The sequence below is a fragment of the Mustela lutreola genome, chromosome 5, assembly GCF_030435805.1.
Source record: "Mustela lutreola isolate mMusLut2 chromosome 5, mMusLut2.pri, whole genome shotgun sequence".
NCBI classification, from domain to species: Eukaryota; Metazoa; Chordata; class Mammalia; order Carnivora; family Mustelidae; genus Mustela; species Mustela lutreola.
In genome coordinates, this window is record NC_081294.1 from 97,990,737 (window position 1) to 98,008,928 (window position 18,192).

An 18,192-nucleotide genomic window follows, 5' to 3' on the forward strand; every position below is an offset into this window, starting at 1 on the left:
ATGACCTGAGCCGAAGGCAGCGGCTTAACCCACTGAGCCACTCAGGCGCCCCATTGGTACTTTTTCTAAATTAAAAAATGTATATATTGGGGTGCCTGGGTGGGTCAGTTTGTTAAGCATCTGCTTTTGGCTCAGGTCATGGTCCTAAGGTCCTGACATTGGGCTCTCCCTGCTTAGTGGAGAACCTCCTTCTCCCTCTCATCCCTCCGCACCGACTCGTGCGCTCTCTCATACTCTTTCTTTCAGATAAATAAAATCTTTAAAAAGATATATATATATAGTAACTGGGTGACAGGCATTAAGGAGGGCCCATGATGTGATGAGCTCTGGGTGTTAATACGCAACTAAAGAATCATTGAGGGGTGCCAGGGTGGCTCAGAGGGTTAAGCCTCTACCTTCAGCTCAGGTCATGATCTCAGGGTCCTGGAATCAAGCCCTGCATTGGGCTTTCTGCCCAGCGAGGAGCCTGCTTCCCCCTCGTTCTCTCTGCCTGCCTCTCTGCCTACTTTTGATCTCTGTCGAATAAATAAAGTATTTTTAAAAAAAAATCACTGAACACTACATAAAAAACTGATGATGTACTATATGTTAGCTAATTGAATTTCTGATGTATTATTTTTTTAAAAAAGATTTTATTTATTTATTTGGCAGGCAGAGATCACAAGTAGGCAGAGAGGCAGGCAGAGAGGAAGGGAAGTAGGTTCCGTGTTTAGCAGAGAGCCCTGTGTGGGACTCGATCCCAGGACCCTGAGATCATAACCTGAGCCGAAGGCAGAGGCTTAACCCACTGAGCCACCCAGGTGCCCCCTGATGTATTTTCTTTAATCCCTCCCCCCTTCTTATTCTAAATCAGAGGAAGTATGATTATGTTCCTTGTCAGTGTGAAATTCTTTTTGTTAAGACTTTTTTTTTTTTTTTGACAGAGATCACAAGCAGGCAGAGAGGCAGGCAGAGAGAGAGGGGGGAAGCAGGCTCCCTGCCAAGCAGAGAGCCTGATGAGGGGCTCAATCGTAGGACCCTGGGATCATGACCTGAGCTGAAAGCAGAGGCTTTAACTCACTGAGCCACCCAGGCGCCCCAAAATTCTGCTTTTTGATTTAACATTATATTACAGTTTTTTAAATCACATCATTAAATACTCCTCAAACATTTTTGATACTTTTTATTGAAGTGCAATGTATATCTGTGTGTACAGAGTAAAGTACAGTAGGTCCACCAGTTGCTTAGCTTGGTGAGTTTTTGTACTCACCCAGGTTAAGATGTAGTTTGTTCCAGTGTCCGTGGTTTCCTCATGCCCTTTCTCAGTATCCCTTAAAGGATGGTAACCCCTCTCATTCCTGTCACTTGGTTTTTCTGTCAGTTAGTTTTGCCTGTTCTTAAAATTCATATGAATGAAATTACAAAATGTGTGTTTTTGTGTCCACTTAACATAGTGTCTGTGAGATTCATTTATGTTGTTGCAACTATCAGTGTGCTATTTTAATTTTTGTACTTTTTAGCGAAGTAGCAACTTCCCCAATCAATTATAATCTTTTAAAAAGCTGGGTGGCTTAGTGTGTTAAGTGGCCAACTCTTGGTCTTGGTTTAGGTGTTGGTCTCAGGACTGTGAGCCCAGTGTGGAGCCTACTTAAAAAAACAAAACAAAAATCCTGTGGTCAGAATTATAATTAAAAACAAAACAAAACAAAACAAAAAACAGGTTTGCTCAAAGAGGTGAACGACCTGTACTCTGAAATACAAAACACTAATGAAAGAAATTAAAGCTGACACAAAGAAGGGGAAAGACATGCCCGTGGATTGGAAAAACAAGTATTGTTCAAATGTCTATACGACCCAAGGCATTCCTTATCAAAATACCAACAGCACTTTTCACAGAAGTAGAACAAATAGCCCTAAAATTTGTGTGGAACCACAAAAGACCCCAAATAGCCAAAACAATCTTGAAGAAGAAAAAATTCAAGGCATCACAATTCCAGACTTCAAGTTATATTACAAAACTTACGTTCACAGTTGTTGTATGGAAGTTTTAAGTCATTATGTTGTACCCTTGAAACTAACATAATACTGTATGTTAACTAACTGGAATTAAAATAAAAACTTAAAAATAGTAAAAAACAAAAAGGTTTTAAGGGAAATCTGTCCTTTCCATCCTTGTATTATTCATTCCCATTTGCTCATTTCTAGGTATCTTTTTCTACCATTTCCTACTCTTGGAAGTACTCTTCTTAGTTTTTTATGATTCCTTTTATTGTGGTTTTTGTTGTTGTTTTTTAAAGATTTTATTTATTTATTTGTCAGAGAGAGAGTGAGTGAGCACAGGCAGACAGAGTGGCAGGCAGAGTGGTAGGCAGAGGCATAGGGAGAAGCAGGCTCCCTGCTGAGCAAGGAGCCTGATGTGGGACTCGATCCCAGGACACTGGGATCATGACCCCAGCCGAAGGCAGCTGCCCAACCAACTGAGCCACCTAGGCGTCCCTATTGTGGTATTTTTTAAAAAGACTTATTTACTTATTTTGAAGAGAGCACAAGTGGGGGGTGGGGCAGAGGAAGAGGGAGACAAGCACACTCCCCACTGAGTGGGGTTTCTGAAGGACCCAGGACTCTGCACCAACCCCAGGACCCTGAGACCATGATCTAAGCTGAAACCAAGGGTCAGACACTCAGCCAACTGAGCCAACCAGGCGCTTTGTTTCATTGTTTCATTTTGTGAAAATAAATCAGAGAAAAGTAGACTCCCTGCTTAATTACACGGAAGTGTACTGATCACACCATTCTACCTGTACCTTGCCCTTTTCGCTTTACAACCTATTGTGATGAACTTCTTACCACTTCATATTCATGTTTCCTATGGATATAACATGTTTGATGTAACCAGTCTCATTGATGATTACATTTGCTCTTTATTTTTTTTTAAGATTTATTTATTTATTTGACAGTGAGAAAGAGAGCACAAGCAGGGGGAGTGACAGGCAGAGGGAGAAGCAGGCTCCCCACTGAATAAGGAGCCCAATGCAGGGCTTGATCCCAGGACCGCGTGATCACAACCTGTGCTGAAGGCAGACGCTTAACTGACTGAGCCACCCAGGCACCCCATACATTTGCTATTTAATATTATAATCAGTGATAGGATTTTAAAAACTTTGTATACCGGGGTGCCTGGGTGGCTCAGTGGCTTGAGGCCTCTGCCTTCGCTTTGGGTCATGATCTTGGAGTCCTGGGATCGAGCCCCGCATGGCTCCCAGGGAGCCTGCTTCCTCCTCTCTCTCCGCCTGCCTCTCTGCCTACTTGTGATCTCTGTCTGTCAAATAAATAAATAAAATCTTAAAAAAAAAAAAAAAAAACTTTGTATACCTTGTGTATCTGGTTATATACTTCTCTAGGACAGATTTTTCAGAGTAGTATTACTGAGTCAGAGGAGATATATATATATATATATATTTTTTTTTTTTTTTTAATAAATATTGAGAAATTGAATATTGAAATTGCCTTTTAAAATACCTGTACCGGGCGCCTGGGTGGCTCAGTGGGTTAAGCCGCTGCCTTTGGCTCAGGTCATGATCTCAGGGTCCTGGGATCGAGTCCCGCATCGGGCTCTCTGCTCAGCAGGGAGACTGCTTCCTCCTCTCTCTTTCTCTGCCTGCCTCTCTGCCTACTTGTGATCTCCCTCTGTCAAATAAATAAATAAAATCTTAAAAAAAAATTTTTTTTAAATAAAATACCTGTACTAATTTAGACAACCAGCAGTGATGTTTGAATCTGTGGTTCCACACACCTTTTCTAGTAACATTCCATTGTATAGATATATTTGGCCAATCCCTATTGCTGAATATTAAATTTTTTTTTTCAGTTTTTGACTTTTTAAAGTAATGGGTTTTGTTTGTGGTGGTTTGTGAGAAGGTCTTAGTATGAAAATAATCAAATTTATTCTAACAAAACACAAATATAGGAAAAAAAAAGAAAAAAGTGAAAGTTCCATCTTCTCTCTCACCATTTCCATTGGGCCTGCTTAATGACTTCTAAGAGGTTTATATCTTTTTTCTTTTTTTCTTTTTTCTTTTTCTTTTTTTTTAAGTAGGTTCTCTGCCCAGTGTGGAGCCCAGCACAGGGCTTGAACTCATGACCCAGAAATCAAGACCTGAGGTGAGATTAAGAGTCGGAAGCCTAACCAATTGGGCCACCTAGGTGCCCAATCCTTTTTATGAAAATTCAGTGCTCGTTTTGGCAGCACATATACAAAAAAAAAAAAAGAAAGAAAAGAAAATTCAGACAAATTTTATTCTTAAAATTTTTAATGCTCTCTGAAGAATTTTCTCAAATGAACTATTCAGTTGTTCCATATCAGAAAGGTCAATGTCTTCCTAATCCTTCTCCTTAATTATTGATTTCATGCTTTTTTCTTTTCTTTTCTATTTTTTTTTTTTAAGAGAGGGAGAGAAAGAGTGAGGGTGGGGAGTAGTGAAGGAGCAGAAGGAGAAAGAGAATCTTACACAGGTTCTCGATCTTATGACCCTGAGATTGTGATCTGAGCTGAAATTAAGAGTTGGACTTTTAAATGACGGAGCCACCCAGACGCCCCCGATTTCATACATTCTCAGACACTCATTTGCTCACTCACAATTTAATTTTTTGAAATTAGGTACTTCTTACTGTCATGTGGATGTTTCTCCTCCCCCAGCTCCCCAACTTAGACTCCATTCATGTGTGTAGTCACAGACACAAAATCAGTACAGTATAGCAGAGTGGGTATAAAGTGTAGACTTGGGCCAAATTCCCCAGGTCAAAATGCAGCCCTGCCAGTTGCTTTTGTGGGACCTGGCAAGATCCTTCTACTTGAGCTTCCCCATCTCTAAAATGAGGATGATCGTTGTACCTACTGAATGGGTTTGTTACAATAAGTGAACTTTGTAAAATACTTAGAATAATTAAATCTGTCAGTACATAACCCTTTACCTAGTTGCTTTTAGCAGCTGTATGGTATTACATAGTATGACAGTCCTATGATTCATTCTCCTATTTATGGACATTTTGATTGCTTCCACTTGTTTGCAGTTAGAGATAACGGTGCAGTGAACATTCCTACATGTTTTTATGCACTCTTAGTAGTATATATGAGGTAGATTTTTAAAAGGGTTCATCGAGTGTCAGATTTTAAATTGTCAGGTGCTGCCACATTGCCTTGTTTTTAAAGGCTGTTTAGTTCTACTGACAATATGGAAGAGTGCTTTTTTCTCCACATCTTTGCCCTGCTCTGGACATCACTAGTCTGATTTTTATTAATCTGATAAGTGAAGATTGAGTTTTATTTTAACTTAAAAATTACTGTGATCAGGGGTGCCTTGGTGGCTCAGTTGGGTAAGCATCTCCCTTTGGCTCAGGTCATGATCTCTCTGCATCAGGCTCCCTGCTCAGTGGGGAGCCTGCTTCTCCCTCTCCCTCTGCCTGCCGCTCCCCCCGCTTGTGCTCTCTCTGTCAAAAAAACAAATAAAATCTTAAAAAAAAAAATTTTTTTGTGATTCAGCATATTTCCATCTGCTAATTTGTATTCTTAAATTGATTGATTCATACCTGGCTTAGTTTTCTTTTGGTTTGTTCACTCTTAATGGAGTTTTTCATATTGTGAATATTAGCATTTTGTCTTATATGTTGCTAATATTTTTTCGCAGATTGTTTTTGGTCTTTCACCTTTTTTTTTTTTTTACAATGTTTTTATTTTTTAAGTGCTTACATTTTTCCATTTGTATGTTTATGGCTTCCATATTATTTTTGTGCTGTTCCTAGAGTTTTCCAGACATCTTTGAGGTGTGTTAATAGTCTTCTGTAGTTTTGGGGCACCTGTGTAGGCAGTTGGTTGTGTCCAGCTCTTGGTTTCAACTCAGGTTGTGGGTTGTGATTTCTGGGTCATGAGATGAGCCCTGCATCAGGCTCTGTGCTTAGCAGGGAATCTGCTTGAGACTCCCTCTGCCCCTGGCCCTGTATGCACTCTCTAAAATAAATAAATAAAATCTCAAAAAAAAGAATAGTCTTCTATAGTTTCTTCAGTTTTTAAAGTTTTATTTTTTTACCCTGTTGTGGACTAAATGTGTGCAGAGGATTCAGTTAAACATACCTGTCAGTTAATCCTTGATTGGTATAAAGTTCCTCTCTTGTGTTTCTTGATTTTATAATTTTTTCATTTTAAACCTTTAGACCCAAGAACTTTTATTTTATTTAAAGATTTTATTTATTTATTTGACAGAGAGGCAGGCAGAGAGAGAGGAGGAAGCAGGCTCCCTACTGAGCAGAGAGCCCGATGTGGGGCTTAATCCCAGGACCCTTGGGATCACCACCTGAGGCTTTATCCCACTGAGCCACTCAGGCACCCCTAGACCCAGGGACTTTTCAAAATAGCTTTAGTGAGGGCGCCTGGGTGGCTCAGTGGGTTAAGCCTCTGCCTTCAGCTCAGGGTCATGATCCCGGGGTCCTGGGATCGAGTCCCGCATTGGGCTCTCTGCTCAGTGGGGAGCCTGCTTCTCCCTCTCTCTCTGCCTGCCTCTCTGCCTACTTGTGATTTCTCTCTCTGTGTGTCAAATAAATAAATAAAATCTTTTTTTTTTTTTAAGATTTTATTTATTTATTTGACAGAGATCACAAGTAGGCAGAGAGGCAGGCAGAGAGAGAGGAAGGGAAGCAGGCTCCCTGCTGAGCAGAGAGCCGATGCGGGACTCGATCCCAGCACCCTGAGATCATGACCTGAGCCGAAGGCAGCGGCTTAACCCACTGAGCCACCCAGGCGCCCAATAAATAAAATCTTAAAAAAAAAAAATAGCTTTAGTGAAGTATAATTTGCATACCATAAAATTCACACATTATAAGTATACAATTAACTGATTTTTAGTAAACTTGTAGCATTGTGCACCCATTACCCCCAATCCAATTTTTAAAATAAATTTTTTTATGTTAGAATAGTTTTAGATTTATTGAAAAGTTGGAAAGATGATAGAAAGGTTTCCCTATACACTGCATTCAGTTTTCACTGTAAAGTCTTTAATAAATACTGATTCCTAATGAGACAGTTCATTACGATTGACCAAGTTATTTCTTCGTGTGATATGAGAGAAGATCTAATTTAATTTTGTTCCCAAATGGCCAGTCATCCTGAATTTTTATCTTCTGCAATTTTACATTTTTGGTGAAAGTCAATTCTCTGGGTTACTCATTTTGACAAGAATAATTATGTAAAAAGTTACTAGATTGGGACATCTGGGTGACTCAGTCAGTTAAGTGTCTGCCTTCAGCTCAGGTCTGATCTCAGAGTCCTGGGAATGGAGCTCCATATTAAGCTATCTGCTCTGTGGGGAGTCTGCTTCTCTCTCTCTCTCTCAAATAAATGTCTTTTTTTTTTAAAGTTGTTATGTCATTTTCTTCAAGTATATGGTTTTTTTTTTTTTTTTAAAGGAGGAAATCAGTGTTGAAGTTAATTTTGCTATTATGTAATGGAGAGCATTTTTTTATTTACATATATAGGGTCATATAGTAGGTTTAAAGCCAGGTCTAGAACCCTAACTGAGTTTTTCCATACCAGCATGCTCTTAGGGAAACTTTAATTATTACTTCTCTCTCTCTTTTTTAATTGGATTACAGGTTCATAGAAACAAATTAATCTTAAATCTTGGTTCATGACATTGTCACCTCTGGCCTATGCATAGCCTCCCTGTTTATTATTTGTTTCATAATGGACACCTACATATCCACCAGCTCACTCAAGAATTATTAAGTCTAAGTTACATTATGCTTTGTGGATTTTACCCTTCCATTTACCTGCCCCCAGAGGTGAACTAGCTCCAAGCTGCCTTCCCTGCTTCAATTAGATGAGATGGTGATCTTTCCCTTTCTATTGTCTTGACCTTAGGACAAGGTGCTTTTCAGTGCTGGGAATCAGCTCATAGTCCCAGTGGAATCGAGTAGGTCCCCTCAGATGTTCTCATATGGAGCAGACCTCCTCCTCGATGCTCTGAGCAATGTGAACAGCCTGGAAAACCAGGCACTGCTAGGTTTGTGCGTTGCCATAGGCGGAGGAGACGCTTCCTTCTTTTGTAGTGTGTTGTGGATAAACAGCCTCACAGGGTTGTTAGGGCCACCCCTTTCTTCTACTCTTCATGTATGATGGTGGCTTTTCTACCTTTGTCTGGTAGAAGCAGCGTATTAGCTCAATTCCACTCGAATAATTTTTTTTTATTATTGCATAGATTCTGTATATGCTTTGATGTGTTCCAAACAGAAGAATTAATAAATTATGTAACCTACCCTAAAGCAGCAGCAGCATGCTAGGGACTTGAAATAACAGGGTTTGGAGTCTAGCTTCAATGCTTCTGTTGTGACTTAAGGCAGATTGTTTCTATTATTTTTAACCAATATGTATGTCAAGGAAGTCTGGTTTGGGAATGGATGCCTGGTATAGGGCAGCAACACAGGATTTTGAAGGTCTGGGTTTGAGTGCTGATTCCAGCACTCTTTGGCAAACAGATTAAATCCTCTCGACCCTGGGTTCCTTATTCATATAATCTGGCCATATTATCTTGTCTGCTTCTCAAGACCAATATGGCATGTATCTGAGAAAATGCAGTAGAAGTATAGTTGTGTGCCTTCCAGGGATATTGAAAACAATTCAATGTACAAAAAAGAAAGAATTTTGATGTTGAACGAATTAGCAATTTCCTAGTTACAGGTGACAGACAATACAACTTAGTATAGGTAAAAAGATTTACCTATACCTAATCTTTATCTTATTTGCAAGATTTTGGGTGTTGACTCATGGTACTTAGAACTTCAACAACTTAGCCACAGAGGACGGGGATATGGCTGGATATCAGGAACAATTAAAATCAGGGATTTAAACGCTGTTAAGATTTATTTCCTTGTTTTCCTTCTGTCTGGATAGGCTTCATTTTTCTATAGGAGGAGAGGGGCAGGAAGCAGCCACTTAGAGCTCTTGAATTTTTCATGTTAGTGCTTCATCTAGGACTGGCCTGCGGAAGGGGCCCTGATGAGGCTGAGGTCAGGGCACCATCTATACACTAACCCGTGGTGCTCATGGGAGGACCCTCGTCACATAACATGTCAGTTGGCACTTCCCATAGTTACCGTGTGGAATAGCGAGGTGGTTTCTAGGGAAACTGCCCTGTAGACAATATGTAGTACATGAATTAATTGTAATTGCCCTCTGATTCATGATGACTCTGGCCACATGGGCTGGTTTAAATTCAGAATGGCTTAGGATGGGTTTCTGAGTAGCTTTCTTTTTTTTTTTTTTTAAATATTTTATTTATTTATTTCACAGAGAGAGATCACAAGTAGGCCGAGAGGCAGGTGGGGGGGTTGGGGGGAAGGGGAAGCAGACTCCCCGCTGAGAAGAGAGCCCAAAGCAGGGCTCGATCCCAGGACCCTGGGATCATGACCTGAGCCGAAGGCAGAGGCTTTAACCCACTGAGCCACCCAGGTGCCCCTCTGAGCATCTTTGAACGTGCCTGCTTCACTCATTGCCCCTCTGAACTCTGCCAGCTTCTCCCAGGAGGGTGTCATGCTGCTCAGATCCCTTCCAGCCCCTGCTTGAGTTGGGCTTCTTACCAGGGCAGAGAACTGTGTTATGAGGAGCCAAGTCTTGCCAGAACACCAAGAATGCAAGTGGGGGCACTCTTTAGCCGTAGATGTCAGAGCAGAGTTGGGAAGGACTAATATTCAGTAGCCCACGAAGATGAGTATTTCATGTTTATCTTTGTGTTCAAATCTCTCTTCCCTCCACCTGCACTTTCAGAAGGTCGTAAACATAAGTATCAAGACATACATATTCATTTTCTCTCGAGTTCATACTTACCAGTGGGGCTGGGCCTTGGAAAAGCACATGCCTATGGTAAATATCAAGGCACTGATTGTGAGACATGTGCTCTGGAGGTTAGTTTTTATTGCTACCAACTGTGTTCGGGTTGCTATAGTAACTAAGAGTTCAGCTCCTCGCTTTCTAGTGCTCTGTGAATAAATTTTGATCCGGCTTTGGTAAAGTGAAACAACCTGAGTGAGGTCCGGGATCTTACGGTGGGGTCACTCTACCACACTACCTCACTACCAAGATGGCAGCTTGTCAGTGACCTGGAGTCAGGCGGAGGCTGCTCTAGCTGAGACTGCTTTCTCAGTGCTCTTGCCGGCATAGTATATCAAGATGAACCGGGTTTGAGTTTCACATCTGAATTTTGGCAACAAAGCCAAAAGAAAAAATCACAGTAAAAGAAATAAAGGAATCAGCACTTCCTAAGTATATATTTTGGGCTAGCCACTTTATACATTATTATTATTATCCTAACTGCAGCCCTAACAGGATGGGCACCCTTCATGTAGAAAGAGAAACCAAGGGCACCTGGGTGGCTCAGTGGGTTAAGCCGCTGCCTTCGGCTCAGGACATGATCTCAGGGTCCTGGGATCGAGTCCCACATTGGGCTCTCTGCTCACCGGGGAGCCTGCTTCCTCCTCTCTCTCTCTGCCTGCCTCTCTGCCTCCTTATGATCTCTCTCTGTCAAATAAATAAATAAAATCTTAAAAAAAAAAAAAAAAAAAGAAAAGAAAAAGATAGAGAAACCAAGGTTTGCAGAGGGCTTTGGCAGCTTGTCTCAAACCTGTCCTCATGACCAGCAGGACAAGTGTTGTATTTGCCTTGTAACGTATAGATTTTGTTCTGTTGTTCTTCTTTTGAAAACCTCTAAGCCTCAGTTGTCTTTGCCAGTAGAATTGGGGAAAACAGTACTTAGGTAATAAAACTTACAGACTAAAATGAGATTTATATGCATGCGAAATGCTTGTCTACTACAGACCAGGATATCACTTCCCAGCTAATATTTTCTGCATGTCTCCTAATTTGCACTTTTTCTGGTTATGCTACTTGGTTTATATCAGAAGCAAGAATAGACTAAGTTTGGAAAGAACACGCCATCAACTAATTTCTCCATTGTTACCAAGTTGTAAGTGAAGTTTATTAAATAAGATCCTGTTTTTAAGTAAGACATACTTTAAATCTAAAGACTGACTTTGATCTCTACCTAGTCTCATTTCTAGAAGTTTGTAAGGTTTTGACATAGTGATGAAACATTTATGTAGCCTTATTTCCAGCATTTACCTCTCATGATGGGAGCTAGTGAGGATGATCTGGCTGGACCTAGAGAAGGGGAGAGAAAGAGACAGGGTCCATGATGTGGCTCTTGGGCCCTGTTCTTTGTGATCAGTATTGGGTGACTTTCGGCTTCCTTGGACTCTGATGAAGGTAATCACCTTGCCCCAGGTCTTTGTCTTTTCGTTTGATAGAATCTTTATATGTCACTGAAAATAAAGGTTTTATCTTCAGATAAGCTGACGCTGTAGTGATTAAAGGGCTTAGGTCAGGACCAGCACATAACTTATTAACGCACAGTAAATTCTAGCTAGAATGGTAATTGCCTTGTTGCAATGATGAGCTTGAATAAGGAAGCTTGGTAAGAGTACCCAAAATATAAATACGTTTAATGTTGGTTCATTTTTTTTTTTAACATCTTTGTTTTATTTTATTTTTTTAGTGTTCAAAGATTCATTGTTTATGCATCACACCAGTGCTCCTTGCAATATGTGCCCTCCTTAATACCCACCACGAGGCTCACCTATCCCCCATGCCCCTCCTTCCAAAACCCTCAGTTTGTTTCTGAGTCCAGTCTCTCATGGTTTGTCTCCCACTCTGATTTCCCCCGATTCACTTCTCCTAATGTCCTCCATGTTATTCTTTATGCTCCACAAGTAAGTGAAACCATATGATCATTGACTTTCTCTGCTTGACTTATTTCACTCAGCACAATCTCCTCTAGTCCCATCTATGTTGCTACAAAAAGAAGAGTATATATCTTTTCTGATGGCTGAGTAATATTCCATTGTATATATGGACTGCATCTTCTTTAGCCATTCCTCTGTTGAAGGGGATCTTGGCTCTTTGCACAGTTTGGCGGTTGTGGACGTTGCTGCTGTGGACACTGGGGTACATATGGCCCTTTGTTTTACTGTGTCTTTATCTTTGGGATAAATACCCAGTAGTGCAATTGCAGGGTCATAGGGTAGCTCTGTTTTTAATTTTTTGGGGAATCTCTACGGTTTTCCAAAGTGGCTGCACCAACTTGCATTGCCACCCACAGTGTAAGAGGGTTCCCCTTTTTCCACATCCTCTCCAACACATGTTATTTACTGTCCTGTTGATTTTGACCATTCTACCTGGTGTAAGGTGGTATCTCAATGTGGTTTTGATTTGAATTCCCCTGATGGTTAGTGATGATGAACATTTTCTCATGTGTCTGTTAGCCATTTGTATGTTTTTATTTTTTTTTTAATTTAAATTTTTTTAAATTAACATATAATGTATTATTAACCCCAGGGGTACAGGTCTGTGAATCACCAGGTTTACATACTTCACAGCACTCACCATAGCACATACCTTCCCCAATGTCCATAAGCCCACCTCCTCCTCCCTACCCCTCTACCCCCACAACCCTCAGTTTGTTTTGTGAGATTAAGAGTTTCTTATGGTTTGTCTCCCTCCTGATCCCGTCTTGTTTCATTTATTCTTTTCCTAACCCCCAACGCCCCCCACGTTGCCTCTCAACTTCCTCATATTAGTAAGATCATATGATAATTGTCTTTCTTCGATTGACTTATTTCACTAGCATAATACCTTCTAGTTCCATCCACGTCATCGCAAATGGCAAGATTTCATTTCTTTTGATGGCTACATAGTATTTCATTGTGTGTGTGTGTCTGTGTGTGTGTGTGTACACACCACATCTTTATCCATTCATCTGTTGATGGACATCTAGGTTCTTTCCATAGTTTGGATATTGTAGACATTACTGCTATAAACGTTGGGGTGCACGTGCCCCTTCGGATCACTACATTTGTATCTTTAGGGTAAATACCCAGTAGTGCGATTGCTGGGTCGTAGGGTAGCTCTGTTTTCAACTTTTTGAGGAACTTCCATGCTGTTTTCCAGAGTGGTTGCACCAGCTTGCATTCCCACTAACAGTGTAGGAGGGCTCCCCCTTTTCCACTTCCTTGCCAGCATCATTTCCTGACTTGTTCATTTTAGCCATTCTGACTGGTGTGAGGTGGTATCTCACTGTGGTTTTGATTGTATTTCCCTGATGCCGAGTGATGTGGAGCACTTTTTCATGTGTCTGTTGGCAATTTGGATGTCTTCTTTGTAGAAATGTCTGTTCATGTCCTCTGCCCATTACTTGATTGGATTATTTGTTCTTTGGGTGTTGAGTTTGATTAAGTTCTTTATAGATTTTGGATACTAGCCCTTTATCTAATATGTCGTTTCAAAATATCTTCTCTCATTTTGTCTGCTGTCTTTTGGTTTTAACTGTTTCCTTTGCTGTGCAAAAGATTTTGATCTTGATGAAGTCCCAATAGTTCATTTTTGCCCTGTGTCCCTTGCCTTTGGCGATGTTCCTGGGAAGAAGTTTCTGCGGCTGAGGTGGAAGAGGTTGGTGCCTGTGTTCTCCTCAAGGATGTTGATGGATTCCTTTCTCACATTGAGGTCCTTCATCCATTTTGAGTCTATTTTCATGTGTCGTGTAAGGAAATGGTCCAATTTCATTTTTCTCCTTGTGGATGTCCAATTTTCCCAACACCATTTGTTGAAGAGACTGTCTTTTTTTCTATTGGACATTCTTTCTGCTTTGTCGAAGATTAGTTGACCATAGAGTTGAGGGTCTATTTCTGGGCTCTCTCTTGTATTCCATTGATCTGTGTGTCTGTTTTGTGCCAGTACCATTCCATCTTGATGATAACAGCTTTGTAATAGAGCTTGAAGTCTGGAATTGTGATGCCACCAACTTTGGCTTTCTGTATGTTTTCTTTTGAGAAGTGTCTGTTCATGTCTTCTGCCCATTTTTTGACATGATCATCTGGTTTTTGGGTGTTGAATTTGAGGATTTCTTTCTAGATCTTGGATATCAGCCCTTTGTCTGTAATGTCATTTGTGAACATCTCCCATTCTGTGGGTTGCCTCTTTGTTTTATTGACTGTTTCCTTTGCTGTACAGCTTTTTATCTTGATGAAGTCCTAAAATTCATTTTCACTTTTGTTTCCTTTGCCTTTGGAGACATGTCTTGAAAGAAGTTGCTGTGGCCGATGTTGAAGAGGTTACTGCCTATGGTCTCCTCTAGGATTTTGATAGATTCTTGCTTCACATTGAGGTCTTTCATCCATTTCCAGTTTATCTTTGTGTATGGTGTCATGGAGCGGAAGAATAAACATTGTTAAAATGTCTATACAGCCCAGAGCAATCTATACTTTCAGTGCCATCCCTTTCAAAATTCCACCAGCATTCTTCAAAGTGCTGGAACAAATAATCCTAAAATTTGAATGGAACTGTAATGTTGGTTCATTTTAACTTAATCTTCCCCTGATTTGTAAGCTTGCCACGAGAGATTAAGTATCAAATGTTCTCTTGAGGGTTTTTTTTTTTAAGATTTTATTTATTTATTTGACAGAGAGAGAGATCACAAATAGGCAGAGAGTCAGGCAGAGAGAGAGAGGGAAGCAGGCTCCCCGCCCGGCAGAGAGCCCGATGCAGGGCTTGATCCCAGGACCCTGAGATCATGGCTTAAGCCACTGAGCCACCCAGGAGCCCCTCTCTTGAAGGTTGTAGGCAGGCTCTGCCTGTTCTATCCCTGCACATGGGAGTGGGGAGGCCAGTGTGTTTGGGCAGGTGACAGGGACAGGGGGGTACTGGTGATCAACATTAGACATCTGCAGAAACTGGAACAGCATTTTAATTTTCAACCAGGGTCAAGAAAGGAGTGCTGACTCTCAGGATCCTAGATTCTCACCCCAGGAAAGATTTTGCTGTTATCTGTGGCCTCAGAGGGGACAGAATAGAACAAAAGTAGGAGCCCCCTATTCGTCTGCAGACTTAGGGCTCAATCTTGGGGAGGCGAGAGCATCATGGAGAGCCAGTTTAGGGAGTTGTGATGAATGGTGAGGTGGGAGGTTGAAAATGCTTGAGCTAGTGGGTGTCTCTGTGGCTCTTTGAAAGCAAAGATTCTTATATTTCTGGCACTGCAATAAATGTTAACTGTAGTTGTCATGGTCTAAGTGGGTCACTTGTCTGTGATGTGTAGGAAAAGTTTGTGGTCCCTTAGCAGTTTTCAAACCATAGCAAGCATCAGGATCATGTGGAAGGCAGAGTTAAAAAGGGCTTGCTGGCCCACCCCCGTGGTTTCTCATCCTCAGGAATGGCACATGAGAGTGTGTGGTTCTAGCAAGTTCTCAGGTACTGTAGATGTTCTGGGAGTGGGGACCACACTTTGAGAACCACTGTTCCATAGAAGCAAGCTGCAGCTGTAACACCGCAACCCCAGAGAGCTTTTGAGAGAAGCCGAGGCCTTTTCCATGCTATGGCATACTTAGAAAATGGTATTGTTGTACAGAGCAGTAAACTTAAAGGGGATGTGGATCCCCAGATGGTGACTGACCATGGGCTCTAGCTCTGAGGACTTAAGTGTTCTGTGCCTCATGGCACACCTGCTGGGGTGTGCTGACACAGGGTACATGAGTCTGCAGCAGGATTTCCGTTTTCAGGACAATGAGATCACAGATTGAGTATGAGGTTTCTACACTGCTCCCCACTTTGAAACTTAGGAGCGGCAGAATTCACCTTTGCTGGTATACGTTAGTAATTCCCTGTGGGCAACGTCAGTTTGGGCAGGGGACCTTGTGTTAGCTAAATCCTCAGTGGCATCTGATTAATATAAATTAATTATAAATTAATATAAATTAATCTGATTAATCTGATTGACATAAATTAATCAGATTTGCTCAAGCCTCGTCCACCATCTCATCACTTGTCGGATTAGTTCCTTGGAGAGCATCTCTGTTCAACCCGCTGAGGGCAGAGGAACCTCTTGACGGTGCTTTCTGGAGGCAATTTTGAGGCTTTGTTGAGCGAGCATCTATGAGAGTAAAACAACCCAAAACAGGAAAAACGAGTTGGGCCACTTGCTGTAGTGCCAGAGAAGGTGGACCTCAGGTGGTAAACACTGGAGATGGTACTTTGAGATTATGGTGCTCTTCCCTCTGATGTCTGCTATGTTTCTCCACTTAACTTACCAAGCAGGAAAAGCCTTTCTGTTTCCCTTTGGAGGGTGGTGTTCCTACACTCTGATCTCAACAGAAACCCCTGGTGACGAAGCACGTATTCGTTTTAATTTTCAAGTCCCTTTAATCCACAGTAGTTTTGTTTCAAAATTGTCTCTAACAACATTCGTTTGATAAGCAAGTAAAACTCTTCAGAGTGGATACACGTCATACCGGTTAGGGTGTGGTGAGGAGGGAAGGCGCTGAGAATGGTTCCTGTTGTTTCGGGGAATAGTCAGCACCTAGATAACAGGAGTACCTCCAGCCATCCTTAAGTGACCGAGGTGGCTGTTAGTTGTGCCAGAAAGAGTTTGTCTTTGGAGTCAGGCAGACCAGGGTTCCAATCCTCCCTCTACCAAGTGACCTTGGGCCGATTAATTTATTCACAAAGACTCAATTTCCTCATCTGAAAATGGAGATAGTCCTATCTCTCCTGGCAGTGGTGAGGAACAAACAAGGCCAGGTTTTGTAGGCATGTGACCGATACTCAAACAGGTGAACTTTCCCTTCCGTTCTCAGAGGTCAGTGACTTGTGTCACATTGACCCCACCACTTGGATGTGGGTGGAGCCTGTGTTGTGTGGACTGGGAATGAAGAGGGGGCCAAGAGGAGAGTGGGGGTTGGTTGTCATTGCTCTTTTTGAGTTATGCTAATTGCAGACGACCTTGGTTTGTGTGGAGAGCAGTGTTTACCCACACTTGGTTTTGGGAGAGGGAAGGTTTCCTTTCAAAGTGACCTAAACCTTTCTTGACCTTTTTGTGCCATCTCTGACTTGAAGAAAGTCAGGGTGGGGCGGCTGCACAGAAGCCCAGAGCGCAGGCACCCATGATGGTGGAGATGATCCGATCCAGGGAAGGAGGGGCCGTGATGATAGTTGCTGGGGGGACACCAAGGTGGCGCTGGAGCCACCCCTTTTGTTTGCCTTTTGGCACCCCACAGGGACTTAGGATGTTTTTATTAACTCTCCAAGGAGCGTTAGATGTTATTTATTACCAGGATTTTTTTCACAAGTGCATAATCAGAACACTTCTAATAAGTATAATTAAAATGGAGGATTTTTTTTTAAAAAGGATTTTATTTATTTATTTGAGAGAGTACGAGCAGGAGGAAGGGCAGAGAGGCAGAGGGAGAAGCAGGCTCCCCGCTGAGTATGGAGTCCAACCTGGGACTCTAGCCCAGGAACCCAAGATCATGACCTGAGCCCAAGGCAGGCACTTAACTGATTAAGCTACCCAGGTGCCCCAGGTATAATTAAATTTTGAATAAAAATTTGTCCTCGTTGTAATTACCTCTTGTGAAAATCTTTTGAAATTACTTTATTTGAATGTATTTTATTTTGACATTTCAGAAGCACTTTAGTTCTTTCTTAATGGGAGTAGGACTCTTAGTGGAACTTTCCTATGTATCACCCTAAATTACTTATTTGTATTCTTTAAACGTGGTCTGTGTGAGTACTTGTCCTTTTTGAAGTTAGTCTTGAGTGAGTCTGAGTCACTCTTTAGTTGGTTAAATGTATGTCTTCTCCACAGCCACTGTGTATGTCCGTCCCTCTTCTTTCTTCTCTTGTTAAAAGATTTCATTTACTTATTCGTCAGAGAGAGAGCACAAGCAGAAGGAGCAGCAGGCTCCTGTGTGGGGCTCCACGTGGGGCTTGGTTCCAGAATGCTGGGACCATGACCTGAGCCAAAGGCAGATACTTAACCAGCTTGCCACCCAGGCATCTGCTTCCTTCTGCTGTCTTGTTTTTCCCTTTCACAATGTCTGAATGTGGGATGGGGTGCTACTAGGACCAGCACCTCCTCAAACAGAAGCCATTTAAGGGAAGCCAATTGGGCCTGCTGTGTGGATTTCTGCAGCATCCGTCCACCCCCACACCCCCTGCTTTACTTGGGTCTCCTCCCCACTGAAAGGCTCTGGGGTGGGAGTAGGGGATCAGGCCTCCAGGCTGGCCCCAAGGCTCTACCCGGCTTCAGAGCAGTACCCACCGGCTCTCAAACTTTTCTTTCCCCTCAG

General features: G+C 41.8%; 1 protein-coding gene across 3 annotated transcripts in view; it reads left to right on the forward strand.

The window, feature by feature from the left end:
- The window catches only part of OCLN (occludin), a 64,966-nt gene that overhangs the window by 22,307 nt on the left and 24,467 nt on the right, over positions 1 to 18,192 (forward strand). The gene's annotated exons all lie outside the window — the stretch shown is intronic.